The following is an 18,540-nucleotide window of genomic DNA, read 5'->3' as shown; positions in this document are numbered from 1 at the left end:
CTAGCGTTTAAAAGAGCAACAGCATAGCGCCCTATCTGCCTTTGGAACCTCGCCATTGTCAATGGTAACAAGATTTCAGCGTACAAGAAGTTACAGCTGCAGTCATAGTGTGAACAAACACGAAGAAGAACTGCGAAGCAATTTGTTCTTTCCCCTCGTTTGGACAGACTCCAGAGTATGTAATGTGGTCTTATATGAAGGGGGCACTGCCTAAGACCGCATTTTATCTGAACTTGTGGGTCAGTGATGTTCCGTGCAGGGATTTTTCTCTTTTTGGGGGTAATTTTTATCGTCATTTTGGACGAAAGGGGAAAGGGAATCTTTGCGTTACTGCATGGCATTCCAGGGAGGGCGAAATTTCCCTATGATGACCGAAACAAAGCGGTCGCAGTGCACTCTTGGCTTCTGTAATCGCTTCTGCCGCGTGTAACACACAAAAGCTTAGTCCTTGTGATTTGTTTCTGATAATTATGTGGAGCAATTTGTAGTTAACACCTGGTCTTCGTCTCGATGCCCTCGAACGCACGATGTACTTACAGCGCATGAGATGCGGAGGCGGCGCTTTTGTGTTACATATGTATGTGTGTGTGAGTGTGAGCGCATTAGTTCTATTGTGCAGTGAAATGTACGGGGATTTCTTTCCAAGTATGCAGGGACAGATACCTGAAATAGGGAATTGTGATGTCTCGGACTAGGAATTCTTCGGCGTAGTACGGAACATCACTGTTCGGGGCTGATTGTCCTAATGTCTCGTTGAGATCTCGCCCCGGGGCCCGGATAACAGCGCTGTGATCTGGCTACAGCTGACTTGAAGGCCAACGATAACGGGAGCTAAAACCATTCATGCTAATACATCGTTGCAAGACATGAATGTTCGGTGAGATGTAACACTAAACGTTCATCGTCATATTGAAACTAGATCACGTAAATTGGGGTGCAAGTGCCTCTCAAAAGAAAGTGCAGACGACGAAGCACGGTGATTACAAGACGCGCAATCAGATTCAATTTCGAACTCAGGTGGATATGGTTGGTAGCACAGCCGTCGGCAAACGCTTCTTATTGCCCGCCGTAAGTTACACCAATTGCAATCGGATATTTCCTAAAGATCTTACAAAGATCAAACATTGTTCACATGTTTCCAACACGCACAAATGCAGTTTTGTTTTATATATTTCGTGTAGTTCTAGCATTACATAACGCTAACCTTAGCTTTTCAGTAAATAGTCACAATGGAAACGATGACAAGCTTCAACGTAGCACAGTTGTTGCGGTTGGCGCTTCTTTGGCCGAGAGAGAGAGATAGAGAGCTCGTTGTTAAAAGGCAGAGAATTTAGCCGGCGTGTGTAAATGCGCTGACTTGCTACTCTGCGTGGGGAAGGGGATTGGGGACTGAAAGACACAAAGAGAGGCTTTTAATCTACTGACTGCACTAGGACTGTTCCTGAAGCGATGCCTCCCCTCTCTGTAAATGCAGAGTAGGCAGAGTTAGCCCGAATGAAGATTGGCAAAAATTGGAGAGGGAGAACCGAAGTGATAAAGAAACATTCACTTCTTCTACGGAGGCAAGTGCATTATCTCAGAAGAGACAGTTGCTGCTTGAACGTATTGTGCCAGGTATGCTGTTAATTTTTGTAAACTCGGATCCGCTATGGGGAACACGGGCCGCCTACGCTGTTTGGTAGATTCCACTTTTGTAGGACAGGCAAACCTGCCTAAACTGATTATTTATAGTGCAGCCTCTTCTCTTCTGCTGTACGCGCACTGGAACACGAACATATATCGATATCTATCACTAACTAGCCTGCGAATTCAGAAGCAGATGCTCACAGTAAAGTCGCGGTAATTGTCAGCAAGAAATGACTAATAAATAAAATTGCTTTTTCATTCTTAGAGAGACACTAAGGGGATTCAATTAATCTGTTTAGAAGAGTATTATTTGAAGAATTTCTTGTCCATTAAGAGGCACTCACATGAAAATTGTCAGTTGTTTTAATTATGCGTCAAATAAGAGCCACACCCTTAAGAGTTTACAAAATGTACTTGCAGGGCTGAGTGTGCCTTGCTAAATTGATTAACAGTAGAAATGTTCCAGATGTGGTGAATTTCCGGGGAGCGTAACGCAGCTACTATCGGGTATGTACCACAGAAACTGGAAAAACTCCACCACTCACCTGCGATGCAGTTAACGTTATGAGCAAAGTATAGCAATGAAATAGCAATATAATGCCACCAGCTCCATATATAATGCCACCACCAGCTCCAATATAACGCCATCACCAGTCTTCGCGATGTTAAGTCAGTGAAGCTGCTTCAGTTTTAAAGGCTAGCTTTGGTTGCTGCTTTACCCTGACGTAACGAGACAGTATGAGCTTCTCGTCAGGCGCTCAAGCAAGATGTGACGTTTCCACGACCACCCCGATCCGCGGGTCCGTTGGTGACGCGCAAGCGGCCATTTTGCATGTTTTGGCACCTGACGTCATCGCAACTTGCCATACTGGCGCGTGAAGTAACAAGAATTGCTACTCCAGCCTCACGTCACGCTGTTGTTGATGCCATTCGGTGCTCCACGCAAAAATTTACTTTAAAGGTGCCCTCAGCCCCCCTCGTACGTGGTGAAAAATCCCATACAGCGCAAAGCAGACGCTACTGTGAGCGGCACGGCCAAATCTTGCAGTCGTGCGTGGCAGAGTTCACGAGCGGAGCGCGAAGCTGCGGCTTTCTCAAACGCCTTCTCTTCATGCAGAGGCTTGTACAAAGGCCTTCACGCAGCAGATTTTTCGTCATACAGCAGAGTGCCGTTATTGGCCTATAGCTCACCTAAACCAAGAGTGGCATTCGGTTAAGATGGCCTTTTTGCCACGGGGTGTCACCTCATGTCGGGCGCCGCACTCTATAGTGTGCTAATATGAGATAGTATACCAACACTGGCCGCGCCTGAATGACCACTCAAGGGGACCTCTCATGGTTCGCGCTCTAGGTCTTCCCGCTCGTGTGACGTAACTCCTTCGTCGTTGTTATCCCTCCCTGCCTAGCTTCCGTAGCGCTCGTCGAAACGAAAGAGAGAATGCGTTTAAAACGTTCGACAAATCCCTGTACCTCGATCTTTTCCTTCTGGATTTCAATAATCTTTTCCAGCGATCGATTCGTGAGGCAATAAACTCCGTTACTGAGGCACATCAATGATTACTTTGAAAAGTGTTGAAGGCCGTTCACTGTCAAAATAATATATGTTAGCATTTACTGAGCTTGAAGCTTGCTCACAGCCGTATTTGCATACAGGAGACTTCTTCGGTGGACTGAGCTCGGCTTTTAAAATATGTGTCAGTACCCCTTATACACCGCGATTATTCCTTTAATATTGAATGAGAAAATCAATGTGAAAGTCTAATTTCTAGTGAACCAGGGTACCAATGCCGGCTAGTTGGTATATCATTGCAATTCCAACTGTTAATAAGGTCCGAGGCGAAAGGCGCGCAGACACTGACAGACATAGTGAGAACATACACGTAGGGTGTCTGTGCGTATTCGTACCTCCCTTTGTCTGACATCGTTTTGACGCCTTTCGCTTCGGAACAGGCTAAACGAACACGTACAGTTATCCATCCTAACCTGTTTTTTTAAAATTTCACGCCAAAATCCCCGCATATAAACATTAGCATGACGCTAAGGATTTCAAGGTGTTCTTTTTTTGCGCGTTTTGAAGACATTGGCTTAACAAAATTTCCCGAACCTTTGTACGTTAAGTCTCTGCCCCCCCTAGTTAAAGACCTACTTCATTTTTACTTATTAGAAAGTGTCTATATTGCCTAGTAGACGCTGGTAAAATGTATGATATCATGGAAACCCGGTGCGGGAACTTCAAGGCGGCGTCGCCGCCATGCCTATTATGAAGACTAGAGTGTCACTCTACGTAGTCTAAAAGGGTAATTTAGTGCAGGCGAATTCCCATGTATAGAACTTGCAGAAAACCGAGAATTATTTCAATGCATCACATAATTCGATATAAAATTTTCGAATAATTTGCCGTATTGTCGGTGTGAATTTCCGTGCGCAAGTTGGCTTCACAGCACTGCTTTGTGATAATGCAAAGAAGGCTGCTTCGCGGCAGTACGTGGAAATGTTTTCATAGTTCTTATTTTTCTGTGGTTGCACGATAACATGCGGGAGCATGTTATCGGCAGAGGTGACTTATACAAGACGAAATACGGTATCGATATAAACAGTGCCTCAATATTTTCATACATAGCTATGCGTATTCGACGGGCACCGGAAGCCTATAGTATTCCTTGGCCCTAAAATTACGCATGTTTTTCAAAATCATACTTAGCGCAATTCTTTGTATGCTGTACGCAGCGGCGACGTCACAGTTCTATTCTCTACGCTCGACTGTGTTGTTTGTTGCCTGCCATGCGCAGAACAGTCAGGTTCCTCTGTTTTGAGGGCGGCCATTGCGTTAAGAAAGGGACGAGCGCGACGACGGAGAATCATGGCAGTAAGCACAAGATGGCAAGCGGTAGTTTCTACTCACTATGCGCGGAGCCCTCCTAATCACACCGCTCGCTGTCTCATATGCATGCGGGAATGTCCCCCTCTGTGAGGAAAAGCCAACATATTGGGGTGTTTTCCAGTGCCGCTGTTCGATATATCAAGTGCTCCGGCTATTTTTGATTAATGTAGACTTAAATTTTTCTATACACTGACGTTAAAGCACTGTCGTGTTCGAAAATAGCTCGATATTGCCACTCCTGCATCTTGTTTTGTTTTGATGTATTCGGGTTTGACCCGCAAGGACGATTAGCAACGCTCGACGCAGACCGCACCGCAGCGTTCAGAAGCTTCGCGATTGTAGTAGATCACTTGTTAAGATTGCGCGCAGGAAGCGAATAGTCTAGATTATTCCAGAACTTGCGCGACCACCAGTGATAAGGCTGGAAAGTTCAATGCGTGATGAATAAAAGACGACGCGTCCAAGCCTTGATCACTTTAACGACGGCCGACGCCGCTATCAGTGCAGAGTGCGTATCTCTGTAGTTTGACTTTCCGTTTCCTGACCACAAGTGCGGCCAAATAAATAGTTTTCTTCTTGGACACACTGACTGCTGCCTTCGTCCCCGTCACAACCCCGTGACATCTGGTGGAGGTGTTGCTTCGTCCATGTTCCGGACGCCCCCGCAAGACCGTGATCCAAGTCCACGTCGTCAACAGGAAGACCCGAAAGACATCCCGGATCGTCGAGGTAGCCGCAGGCAGCTAGGACTACAACCCGAGTTCCAATCCCTACCTGACATTACAGGAGCCAAGACGACAAAGCAAGCGGCCACGATGGCAGCACCTGTGCAGCCTACGCCCCTCCTGCCTCAGCAGCCCAGGGAGCTGCCGACATTTTGTGGGTCATCCAGCGAGGACCCTGAAAGCTGGCTGGAAACATACGACAGGGTCGCCCTCTTAAACCATTGGAGCAATGAAGACAAGCTGCGGCATGTCTTCCTTCGCCATAGAAGACGCCGCTAGGACATGGTTCAAGAACCAAGAGTCCACACTAACATCATGGGACATTTTCCGAACCAAGTTCTTGAACACATTCACTGGCGTCGTCCACAAAGAGAGGGTCGGAGCTCTGCTTGAAATCGCGTACAGCTCCCCAACGAAAACGTCACGCTTTTCACGCACACCACGCAGACCCCAGCATGCCTCAAGAGAAGAAGGTTCGTTTCCTCATGCGAGGAGTAAAGGAACAGATCGTCGCTTGACTCATGAGGGATCCCCCGAATACCATCCGGGAATTTCTCTCAGAGGCAACAACAATAGAGAAGACGTCGGAAATGCGAACCTGCCAGTACAACCGCCGCTTGCTCTAAGACAGCGCAGCAGTTCAAGCCGTCGGCTCCGACGATCTGCGCGAGACCATAAGGGCCGTAGTGCGCGAAGAACTTCGTCGAATGTCCCCGTCGTGCCAGCCTCAAGTTGCCTCGGTCACAGACATCGTCCGAGAGGAAATCCAGCAGTCGCTGGGCATCCCCTAGTCAGCGCAGCCGCAGCTGCAAGCAATAAGCTATGATGCTGCAGAACGACGCAACGCCCCCGCTTCTCGTCCGCGTCAAGACGCCGCGCCACCGCAGCAGCTCCGCCGCCAGGCACCACCGCCGCCACCACCGGCGTCATACCGCCAACCAGCCGGCCAGCGATACACGCCGACATTACCGTCGACATTACCGACTGCTGCCTTTATCCCCGTCACGACCCCGTGACAATATCAAGGATAACTTGGTTTAACCGAGCTCGATATGCAATTAAAATCAATCTAACGAAATCCAAATTTATTAAGTTGCCAATCTAACGAATAAATTTTATTTCCCAGACAGGCGCATACAGGGTTCAATGTTGTCATGAACTCGAATTAACGACACTTGGCACAAGGGCCACTTTAAGGAAGCTTTTTTTTTAAATGGCTCAGCAAAAAAAAAAGTCACAGTTTCGCCGCAACGACGAAGCAATGAATGCGATAGCAACAAATTGAAATGTAACGCGAAGAACGGAAAGCAACTCGAAATTGCCAGCGCGTCGCTCGAGCCCAAAGGACGTACGAAAAGAACGCACACAGGACGAGCGCGAAGTATCATGCGTCACAGCTCGATACTTGAAGCGCACTGCTGAAACATAAAGCAGGACGCACGAAACGAATATAAGTCTAGAATAACTCATATTCCCTAAAGGAAAGAATATGACTTCTAAGGACTCCTTTCTTAGTTAGACACAATATTAATCTCATTAATACCACATTCAGTAAGTCCCATTTATGAAAAACAGGCACTGTGTTTGCCTGTTTAAAATTTCCGGGAACAATGCCAGTTTTGAAACAGCTACAAAGAGTGGAGGTTAGAAGAAGTGGAAGGAAGCACCTAATTGATGCAATATGTTTAGGGTGAGTGATGTCACGCCGAGGTCCGGTAGCTTTCAATCCTGCCATTACGGACAAAACTACTCAAGCGCACTTCGGAGAAAGAGAAGGTGATTGGGAGATACTGGAAAACGGCGGTATAGCAGAAAGAGGATGGCGATTGTGAAGCAAAAAGAAAATAGCTCGTTAAAGCATTGGCTACATCACTTGGCGTGGTCAAGGTAGTCCTGTTAAAAAGAAAAGACTCGACTTTGCTGTTGGACCTACTATAAATTCAAAATCTTCTGCGGCGGTGACACTTTGTATCACAATGTATCATTTTTACAGATTTGAATCTTATGGTGAAAATGATTTTGTTTAGCATTCCTCAAATACAAGCGTATGTTGGGATATTTATTTAGATGAATTGTAAGTTTTTATTGAATAATTGACGTTTGGTATTTTACACAAGTTATATTGCGAGTGGATGATGATGATGATGAAAACATTTCTTTATTCAAGAACAAAGAAAATGGGGAGGGTCTCTATTCCGGGACCCCTATGACAACCTTTGCGACAGCCCGGGCCCGCCGGACGAGCGCCCGGCAGACCTCGGGGGCGCCGTCGCGAGGGATGCCTTCCCACTCCTCTGAGGCATAGGTGGACTGAATGATTGATGGGAGGGGAGCGAAGTAGGCAGCGGTGCACTCTACAGTGACGTGAAAGTTTGTAGGGATAGCGCCACATCCTGGACAGGCGTCGGTATAGCGAGTCGGGTATAGCTTATGCGTTAAGTGCAGATTTGGGAATGTTCGGATCTGCAGCCGGCGAAATGCGACAGCTTTCTCTCGTGTGAAGGGCACTGGTGGGGATTGTTATCGTTGTCGTTGGCGTATGTAATGTTGTGTGACCTCGTGATATGTGAGAAGTGGGGATCCTAGCTCTGTGTCTGCCGCCTCATTGCGAGGGGCTGCTCGGAGGATGAGTTCTCGAGCGGCCGCATCAGCGCGTTCATTAGCCGACAGTGCAGCATGGCCAGGCGTCCAGAGCAGGTCTATGATGTGGCTGATGTGTGAAGCAACTTTAGATTTGCGTAAAGAATACAATGTCAATACAATTTTGGAATGCCGCGGCCTGTTAGGAAAGCCCGACGTGTCGCTTGCGAATGGGTGATTATGCAGTATGTTTTCTCGGGGAGGCTAAAGATGTGTTGGATCATAGGCTGGTGCAGGGTCCCCTTCAGGGGGGGGGGGGACGAAGGTCTATCGCTGCGCCCCCCCTGCCTATAAAGTCAATACATGGGGCAGACTTTGCGCAACCCTCTTCTTAGGTGACTAGTTGGGACGGCCGCACGGTAACCGCCGGGACCTCGCCCGAGTCGGTGGCTGAACATCGCGGTGGCACTTAGTATCTCATGAGTGCCGCAGCGTATTATAGAGTTGGATGATCAAAGAAGGGTGTTGGCCAAGGTGACATCTCTTTGGTGATTGAAATGTAGCTGAACGCACAACAGCAGAATAAATAACGTCGTTGAACTTGATTAGGACTGGTAGGACACATATAGAGCAGGAAGCGGTGTCTGAGACACCGGCGGTAGCGTCTAGTTCAGAGGCGACCAGGAAACCAAGGCGAAGATATTGAAAGGGTTTCAGAAGAAACTACAGAGGTAGGCCGTCCATTACGATAACTTTTCACTGATGTGCAGACCTCAGGCAGGCTGGAGACAAAAGACATCACTCCCGACGCTACTGTAGACATGGAAACAACAGACTACGCCTGGGAAGCGACAGCTGCTCGAGCGCGACGCAGCGTAGCTGCAGCGTGTGACCCAGGAACAGGAAGGGCAGTGGCGAGTGACTCGTCCCGAGAAGCCTCGAGATGCAGGCCGCCTGCGTTCGTCGTCGCTGTCACGCGCAGGAGCGTCGGTCTGGTAGTGTTTGGCACATAGTGCAACTTGTTAAGATAAGCGCCGTGCGCTCCGCTTCCTCTTGTAATGAAACTACTATTCCAGTTGCAACCCTTAACATGCGCGGGCTTTCTGTCAAACGGCAGCCAAACCAACTTTACCGCCTAGTGATAGAACAAGATCTAGACATTGCCGCAACACAAAAAAACTTAAGTAGAGAGTGAAGAGCATGCCGAAGCGAATGGTGCAACCTTTCACAAGACACTATGATGTGTGTGTTTCCTATACGGTCAATTTGTCGGTAGCGTGGCTCTTGCTTATTCGGCAGAGCCCCGGTACATAAGTGGAGTTAGTCCTTACTTGCAAGCCGGATCATTTCATTATACAGGATGAAGACCTTTCCTTGCTAAGAAAATATTATACGGTGATTTGTCTCTACGCAGCTACGGAGACTCAAGATCGAAAATAATTTTTTTTGGAAAGCTTGATATGTATTTCGATTTGGACATGTTCAGTAGTTTCAGGCTTATTACACAGGAAACACATGCTTCCCCATGGTACATAAATCCCTCTATCTTCCAGCCACATTTTCACTGGCAAAGTTCCTGTATACAGCTTGAAAACGAAGGTCTTTACGTTAGGCAGCATCCACATGTTTTTAACTCCTTTTAGAACGTCTTGGCCGATTGCTTTTTTAAACATTAACCAATAAAGGGGCACAGCGAATACATTCTGAATTAGATCCTTCATAAGGCGCTTTTTTTCACGTTAGATAAGTAATCCATAGAACACCTTGCTCTTAGGAATCGATATGACAACACAACTTCGCGGAAGAACGGAGACAAAGAGTGTCTTTCACCCCTCCCTGACGATACAAAGAAGTAAAGCATGTGATGTAATGACATTGTTTGAAATAAACAACATAAAAGGCATCTCTTTGATCTCTTATCAGCATGAAACGTAACACTACTTGGTTGAGAAACAGATGACACAAAGAAAGCCCTCCTTGCTTAACTCGACGAAACAAATTAGTTCTTCATGTGCATTCCCATGTAGAGCTCCAGATGAATGTAGTAAATGTCCTGTGAACTTTTGATTGTTTTTACGCGTACAACTAAGCGCTTGCAGAATGTACATAATTTTAGCAGCCAGCAAAACGTTACATATTGCGGACCGAGAGAATATCGATGATTCTCGGCGACCCCATGCTTCAGTTGTCGTACGCAGTTCCTCCGCCTTGGTAAGCCAAAGTGATTCGCTGTCTTTATACATGTTCAGTGGTACCCCGAGATAACGGTTAGGTGTCGTGAGCCACCGAATATTTCCAAAAGAAGTGGGCGTGAGATCCCAATTGCCATGCGACTAACCCACACTTTTATCCTTATTCATCAAACTTCCACTTGTGTTGCAAAACCTTTCAGTGATTCTCCATAACGAATTTGCGCTCTCTCTATCAACAGCAAAAAGGGCAATACCGTCGGCGTATGCCAAAACACGCACTTCACATGCCTATAACCTAAACCCTTTAATTCCAGCACTGCTGATAACTTTCCTACAGAGTCGTTTTTAAACTGTTTTGCAAAAAGACACTATACAGGCTTCTTGTCGGGAAGGAACCACATTAACATATGTAATGTAGCGTGGTAGAAGAGTAAACAACCAGGCGTCACGCAACGCGAATTCTGTAACCAGGAGTCACACAATGCGAATTGCGCAACGAGTGGGTTGTTGAATGCTTCCAACCCATTACAAAGGGCTCTGCCATAATTCTTCATCATCAGCCACAGCATCAACAAAGTGATCATAATACCTTACAGGTACCTTACAGGTGTTTAGCGGGTACTACGGTTCTCCGCAAAATGAAGAAAAATTGCATAGTGGCTGCTTCCCTACTTCACAAAAATTATGATGACTTATAGCGTAGTGGTTTCCTCGCAAGTGAAATTCTAAAGGTTGCCAAGGAAGCCCATAAAGCTGCCATGAACCATTTCCTCAGGGTCTCAATAAAGTTAATTCCCTCTTTCTCTCGCTCTCTTTCTCACGTTAACGTATGTTATAAAGCGGGGTGAGAGAGTTAAATAACGACCAGGCGTCACACAATGTGAATTACGTAACTAGGGGTCGTTTAAAGTTTCCAACCCATTACAAAGGGCTCAGCCATAATTCTTCATCGTCATCAGCCGTCGCATCAAGAAACTGTACAGATGGTACCTCGCTTCTCCGCAGAATGACGAATAATGTCGTGGTGGGTGCTTCCCAACTTCACAAAAATTATGATTTGTAGCGCAGTGGGTAGGTTGCTAGTGTACTTGTATTAGTAGCAACAAGAGAGTTTACAGCGGGCTCTAGAAATGCCACTCCTCCAGCTTACGCTGTAACGGTGCTGCGCTTTCCGCGCAGGCCTGGCGTTTTTTATTGGACTGGAGGTGAGTAGTGGAGCTTGCCCAATTTCTAATGGCACATACCCGTAGGAATTTGTGAACGACAACGCCGACAACAACGCGGGTATAACCTGGGCCTTAAACAGCTCCAGCGTTAAAAATACAACATGGCTTTCACCTTCGAGTGTCTAAGGCTAATGCATAACTTGGAGACCCTGAGCCCTTCTGACTGTCATCCGTGATCAGCACAGCGTACTGCGCACATAAAAAAAGACTTAATACCGTAGCCACAATGCAAGTCCTATATTGGCAAATATCATCCGGCCACAGTGCACATTACATTGGAGGTGCTTAGAGCTCACATTAGGCACCTTGCTCGCGCCCCTGCCCACCACCTCGCTTCGCTTTCAGAAGATCGACTGAGTGCCCCCTTCTGTAAGAGAATATTGACTTACCGAGAGTGCCTTCCAACAGCCTACACGCCTCCGGAACGGATTCTAACACCCCCTTGGTGCTTGGACCGACCAAAACTACGCTTGACAGTGCCGGGGATTCGCAAGAAGGCGGAGCTCTCGTCGCCAGCTTTCAAGCAGATGAGTTCTACTCATGCTGCACGAAGAATACAAAGATCATGTTAAACTTTACACGGATTGCTCGACAACTGTTGGAGGATCTGCAGGAGCTGTGATCTTCCCAGCAAGAGCCGAAAACATCCAGTTTCTAACGTCATACAAGACAACATCGACAGCCGTGGAGCTCGCGGCACTCCGCAGCGCACTTCGCAGGATTTATCGAGAAGCACCACGAAAATGGAGCATTTTTACTGACTCGAAACCAGCTCTGCAATGTCTTCGAACTGCTGTACGTCGTAGGGCTCAAGATCAATTGGTGCTGGAAATAAGACAACTGTACCATCAACAAATAGACGAAGGACATGCTGTAACTTTTCAGTGGTTGCCAGGCCACTGCGGCATCATCGGTAACGAGCATGCCGACGATGCAGCTAAGAATGCTCACGAAAATGGCGTGATGGAACCTATCCCACTATCAAGAAGCGACGCAGCAGCAAAAAGATTAATACGCTTGCGCATGATGTCGCAAGGTCTATATGGAACACGCCCGGTTTTCGCCACACCCGTCTTCACCGCCTGGATCCATGCCTACGACTCAGTATTCCATCTGGCCTGGCCCGATCCGAGACGACGCTTCTCTGCCGCATGTGGCTTGGGGTGTCTTTTACGAACGCCTTTGCTTGCCGCATTGGAATGACAGACAGTGCTGCATGTGACCATTGCGGTAATGACGAAACAATTGAACATATTTTATGTCAGTGCCATCAGTACAGCCCTGAGAGACAGTCCCTCTCATCAGTGTTTGCTCGCCTCGACGACCAACCGCTTTCTGAGCAATCAATCTTGGAATGTCCAAAAGATCGAGCTTCACGCCAGAAAGCAACGAAGGCGCTGATGAAGTTTCCGCGAGCGACCCGCCTCGTTGAACGATTGTGACACTCCTGTATGTGTGTGTGTGTTTGTGCTTCCCTCCCTCCCTATCCCATCCCTCTCTTTCTTACTTTTCTGTCTTTCCTTACCCCTTCCCCAGTGCAGGGTAGCAAACCAGATATGTTTTCTGGTTAACCTCCCTGCCTTTCCGCATTACATCTCTCTCTTCATATATATATATATATATATATATATATATATATATATATATTTATATTCTAGGTTAGAACGGCTGACCAGCTAATGAAAATTGACATCACCTACAATAAACAGACATTGCAGTAGTGGTAACTTTGCTATTAAATGAATAAGATGTTCAAAATAATCGGAAGGGTCACAAAAGGGGAGTAATAGATAGGAACAAGAATTTTTCTTCTTGATTCTAGCGATATGCTGGTGGATCATTTCCAGTCAAACGTTTTGACATTTCAGGACGTTTAACGGCACGCTATTCCATTTTTATACAGAATATTGTTAAAAACGAAAATTGCTTAAGCACTATGTCGATCGTTAGTTGAGTGGCAACAGTCGTTGCAATCACTAGGTAACCTATGCAAGTCACAGCGAGAGGGTGACAACCAGGCTTCAGAACAGGAAATGAAAGAGAACAGGTGCTTCAAGGCAGTTATTAAGGCAATATTGCTGGCATGGTTCGTGCAATTCTTACAAGCTTTGCAAGCATTTGAAAAAAAAAAGCTGATATGTGAACAAATAACAATGAATTCAATAAGAAGGAAAAAAGACACATTTTTTTTAAACTGTTATCATGGGATACAAGTCGAAGTGTTGAATGAATTGAGACCAACGTCAAAAAATCTTCTGCAGATATGCATGACCAAGGCTATTCTTGCCGTCATGATTGCGTTGACAGCTCACACAAAGTCACTCTTATTTCTTTTTGAGACCAAGGTAAAGAAACAGCAGCTTCTTGTCAGGCGTCAGATGCTCGTTTGTTCTTGCTTGTACTTTAGAGGAGCAATAGTGCTCTTGTTCTTTAAATCACGTGAGTATCTATGCCTTACTATCAAACGCGCAACAGCTGCATCTCGCGAATATATTATTGCCCTTAAGTATTAAGTATTCATCACTTAATATCACTTAATAACTGAACACAAGAGACTCCATCTTGTTCTATCGAACTTCTTCTTTATTCTCTTCTCCCCACTGCCCCTTGTCTTGTTGTCTTGTTTCGACTTCTTCTTCTTCTTCTAGGTGTAGGCCGCTCGGCTTGCTTGACTTAATATGGTACGAATTCCCGACTTTAAGCACTTCTTTTTCGCACTACATGCCGACATCTACCAGTGCACTTTGGTTTTATTTTTTTTAATTATTACCTGTCACGTCTCTCTCCACCCCTGTGTTCACGTGTCTCGGCGCAGTTCTATTCCGGGGGAGGCTCGCAGAAAACAACGTCGACTATTTTAGTCTCCTTACGATGTAGCCTATTCCTTAGTGAAGCTTAATCCGCGGCAAGGCGTTTGATAAACGCCCCGGCGACCCTCAACAGTAAGCCGTAGCATTCCAGCCTTTCGGAAGCACCCAAATCTCTATATCGCGGACACCCTGATATTGGCACCATCGCATATAAATACGACAGCCTGGAGAGATCGCCTGGAGAGCAACTGAAAAGGGAGTTCCCACATTCACCGCGGCCACAGTGCGGCAGGCGGATGTGGCTATCTGCATTCTGAAAGACCACCTCGCAAGCTTGGGGTATGTTTGCCGCTACGCTGTACAATGTACCTAGTACGCTAAATGGTGTACGTTTTCTTAGAACAGGCAAACACTCAATCGAAAACCGTGCGCCGTATTCAACTCCAAGCTTCGCATTTCAAAAGGGTCTAAGAGGACATTCCATTAGATGGCAGCGGCCAAATCAGCAGTAGCAAAGCAAGCAGCTGAGGCGGATTATTAACCACAGGTCTTGATTTTGCTTCAGGCGCTCTTAACACGAACGCTATTCACCTGTTGATTATCATGCGTTTCGCCAGGCTGCAGTCATCGGTACCCGGCCTAGGGGCGCTTCAATGATTGTTATACCTGTGGTTTTGGGGCAAGGCTTTTCTGTTGATTGCAGGGTAAGGATTCGTTCAATTTTATAGTGTTCTTTCCTAGCCATCGGTGAGGCTGTGACCTGTTAAACCTTCGGATATCATGTCCGATGCTTTACCAATTGAGCTACGGCGGCGATCGTATTCCCGTCTTCTTTATCGGGTATTTCTGCGCATTTGAACCTGCGAGTGTTAGTCAACGGCGCTTGTCGCCATGACGGCGTGGGGGGAACACTCTTTTGTTTTCCATGTTGGCGTCACGTAGCACGTGATCTTTTTACGAGCTGACAGCTGAGCGCTCGCACACTATCTGAGGGCAACAAGTCTGCCGGAACAAGACCCTCACTATGAGTGAACACATGAAGGGGAAGTCAAGGATTCGTTTTTCTTCGTTAGACACAACTGCATTGTTAGAGCACCGGACGCAATATTCGAAGGCTGTATAGGTTCGGTCTCTAGCGGCGGCAAGTTGTCAAGTTGTCGACAAGTTGTCCACATTAATGTTTTCACATTTATATCATAATTACTAAAGTGCAGTTAGAGGACTACAAATACCGTCTCCTATACCAGCCTCTGCTTCATTGTCTTTTGGCATTCGTTAAGATTGTGTGTAACAAAGAAAAACGAGCCCTTATATTCCCATCAATGAGTCTGTATTGTACTCACGGCTCCAAGTTAATGTCCTCGCGCAATCCGTCCTTCGTCCTTTGCGCCCTTGTATTCTGACAATGTAGCGTCTTGTTTAATACTGAGATGCCAGCCTTGTAGGCGAAAATATGTCCTTCGAAGCCATCTCGACTCACCTTGAGTACAATAACTGTTTTTCTGTGCAGGGGACGCACAAGGACTATTCGTTTTCTTGGCTTCCTGCTGATTAGAAGGAAAAGCTCTGGAGAGCCATGGAATGATGACTGAAGGCAGGTGTGTGGCGCCCCAGCTTTGACACCTGCGCTGTGGGTGGCACTTAGCAGCGAATGCTAGCAGTACCCGTGTCCTCAGCTCACTCACTACACACCTTCCCGGAGGTTCAGCTTCGATGAAACTTCTGCGCCGTTGCCTAACCTATTTAAATACATGCTATATTAAACTTCTGTGGGGATGGCGAACGTTTGTTTATAGGCATACAGACATTGTAGCTCTACCGCTATCATTTATATCACAAGAATACATCCTTAATTTACAGAAAAGTAAAGAAACAAACAGGTAGCAGGAACCTAATATCGGTGTTATGACTAAATGGGTTCCATATCATTGAAATGGGAAGGGGAAAAATAAGCCAAGCGATAGCCATAATTATTTCCTTTATTATATAGATTGCGGCGTTCACGAGCAACGTAATGACTGGGCATCTCCGAGTTAATTGCTGTACAGTACAGTAATGCACTCTTCGTATACAAGCTCTGAAGACAATTCTTACGTACGTTCGCAGGCAAGCAGCAGGAAAATCAGTTTGAAACAGTCTTTGCATTTCTTTTCATCTCCCAGTGAAACGTCCTAAGCCTTAAATCACTTCACGCAAAACACTTCACATTGGAGGAACTTATAATGACATGTACACACTGCCGCACTGAGTGGTCCTTTCCCTCTGAGTTTACTTCACAAAAATAAATAATACATAGTAAAACTGCTGACATAAAATACTTTTAATTCAATTTCCTGTCAGCAATGTCCCTTCCCTTTCTGTAAAACACACGTCCGATAGAATAGTGACTGATTTCGCAAATAATAAGTTATTCCGCGGCAGGAGATTGCGAAAGAATAACAGCATTTGAATCAGTAGATGTTTCAATGTTATGTCTGAAGTAAATCAATTATATCGCTAACAAAATTTTAGACACAAGAACTTTGAAGTCAGGCTGAATACATTAAACTAACAAAGACATTAGCTTACGACAAGTTTTTGTTTGGATAGAGGCTTAAAGCAAAAAGGCCATTTTGATGCGCCAACCAACTTATCGTTGTTTAGGCGATACGGGACACTCTGTTGCCGAATAATGCGAATGGCCCTCCCATTGCGCACTAAGCCTTTATAGTTACGTAATATCGCTATCGAAAATTCTCATATGACACATATGCCTCGTATTGAATAATCTCGTATCAACACATATGAATCATATATGTTCTCGTATGATCATACGAGATTATTGGATATGTGTCCTACGTGTCATATGAGATTTTTCGATAGGGATATCTTGACGGCGGAGGTAAATTATGAAATGCATACACTTATTTCGTGCTCATGTTGGACCCGCAATTTATCTGGAAGGTTGCGAGCATCACTGGCATGTCACTTTAAGCACATCTTTGTAGTGCGCAGGTCCTCATGTCCTTTAAAGGCACACAATACAGAGCAACTAATGGCCTTTAGAACTTTTCTGGACGTAGGCAGTGTAGTAGAAGTCCGTGAAGAGGCTCGCAAAAAGGATTCCTTCCAGAGCACCGACGAAGGCGAGGATTCGTGATATACCGCAGTTGATGACAACTGGTATGAGGGCATGGAGCGCGAGCGCAGTGAACTGGACGATCTGGAACAGGGTGACGTACTTCTTCCACCACAGTTGCGGCCGCAGCGAGGGCTCCAGCGCGGAGAGGGCGTAGTACGCGTACATAACGATGTGAACAGCAGAGTTGAGCAGCGGGAAAGGAGAACACGTGTCCTGTGATGCCCAGCGTCAGCACCAACCACACGGACCACAAGGCAAGCGAGTGGTGAAGCAGATGCAGGAAGCTCAGGTGGCGCGTCTTCTTTCGGAGCACGAAGAAAATAGTGTCCAACATCTCACCGGCCTTCATCAGCATGTAGTACCAAGCCTTGTCCAGAAAGAACATGTTGATACCAGTGGGCCTGGGGTCAGTCGGCCAGCAGAGTAAGCTTTGCCCGTTCCGCATTCCCATGTATCTCAGCGTAATGTACATGAAGTAGAAGCTTAGCGCCACCATCGCAACATTATACACAAACACGAGGTTTCGTATTTTGAATGGCTGGCGGTCGCGCATGAGCCAAGGTCCAATCCGTGTGGCAAAAAGCAGGTAGATACCAATGAGGGCCACTATAGGGCACCGGGCTGCCCATGAATGGCCAGTCGCTTGTCCGCGGATCCGCAAGTTGGACGTAGTGGTCGTGCAGACTTCCGAGGGGAGTCGTCATTGCGTTAGTCATATTGAGAGACATCATGACCGCTGGAGTGCAACCGCAGCAGTGGCACTTCTGCGGGTTGTGGGCGACACTGGTGTCTTGGCCGCGTCTTTTTCCAATCTCGGGAAAAACACGCATTCTCCGTATGCTGCGTCACCGGTCCCCTCGCGGGTGTTTGTCGTGTCGGCCACACGCGGAGTACAATAGCTGAGCCATCGTTGCCGTCCGAAAGGCCCCTTGGTGACAGAGAGGGAAATAGGCGATGGTCGCTCGGCATTAATAAGACGCATTGTTTTCGAACGACCCTGAATTGGTACGACGTCTTTCGACTCGGCCTTGTTTACGATTCCGTTGAGGAAAAAAAACAAAAAGTCATCTGCATATGCAAGTGTAAAGGGCATGACCAAATCTTCGCGCGTACTTATTTTGGTGTTTCTTTGTCCGCAATCGACACCGTAATTGCCCAGACACCCTCATATTCAGAAGTAGGTCATTGAGAAGGATTCGCTTGATGAAACGCATTTCTTAGACAGAGACCACTCACGTTTTACGCGAGTCTGGCAGCTGCAACTAAACTATATATCGAAGCAAACAGAGAGTCATACAGCCATTTGATGTGAATTTTCTGCGGTGAACAAACAATTTCTAGCGCATACCTTGCGTTAACAATATTGTCGAGATGAACAA

General features: G+C 46.5%; 1 pseudogene; it reads right to left on the bottom strand.

The window, feature by feature from the left end:
- Nucleotides 1-16,008: 16,008 nt before the first annotated feature.
- LOC119397845 (elongation of very long chain fatty acids protein 7-like) lies at nt 16,009-18,071 on the bottom strand (annotated as a pseudogene).
- Nucleotides 18,072-18,540: the final 469 nt, after the last annotated feature.

Source organism: Rhipicephalus sanguineus, chromosome 6 (assembly GCF_013339695.2).
Source record: "Rhipicephalus sanguineus isolate Rsan-2018 chromosome 6, BIME_Rsan_1.4, whole genome shotgun sequence".
Classification (NCBI taxonomy): Eukaryota; Metazoa; Arthropoda; class Arachnida; order Ixodida; family Ixodidae; genus Rhipicephalus; species Rhipicephalus sanguineus.
This window is presented reverse-complemented; position numbering and strand designations above follow the sequence as displayed.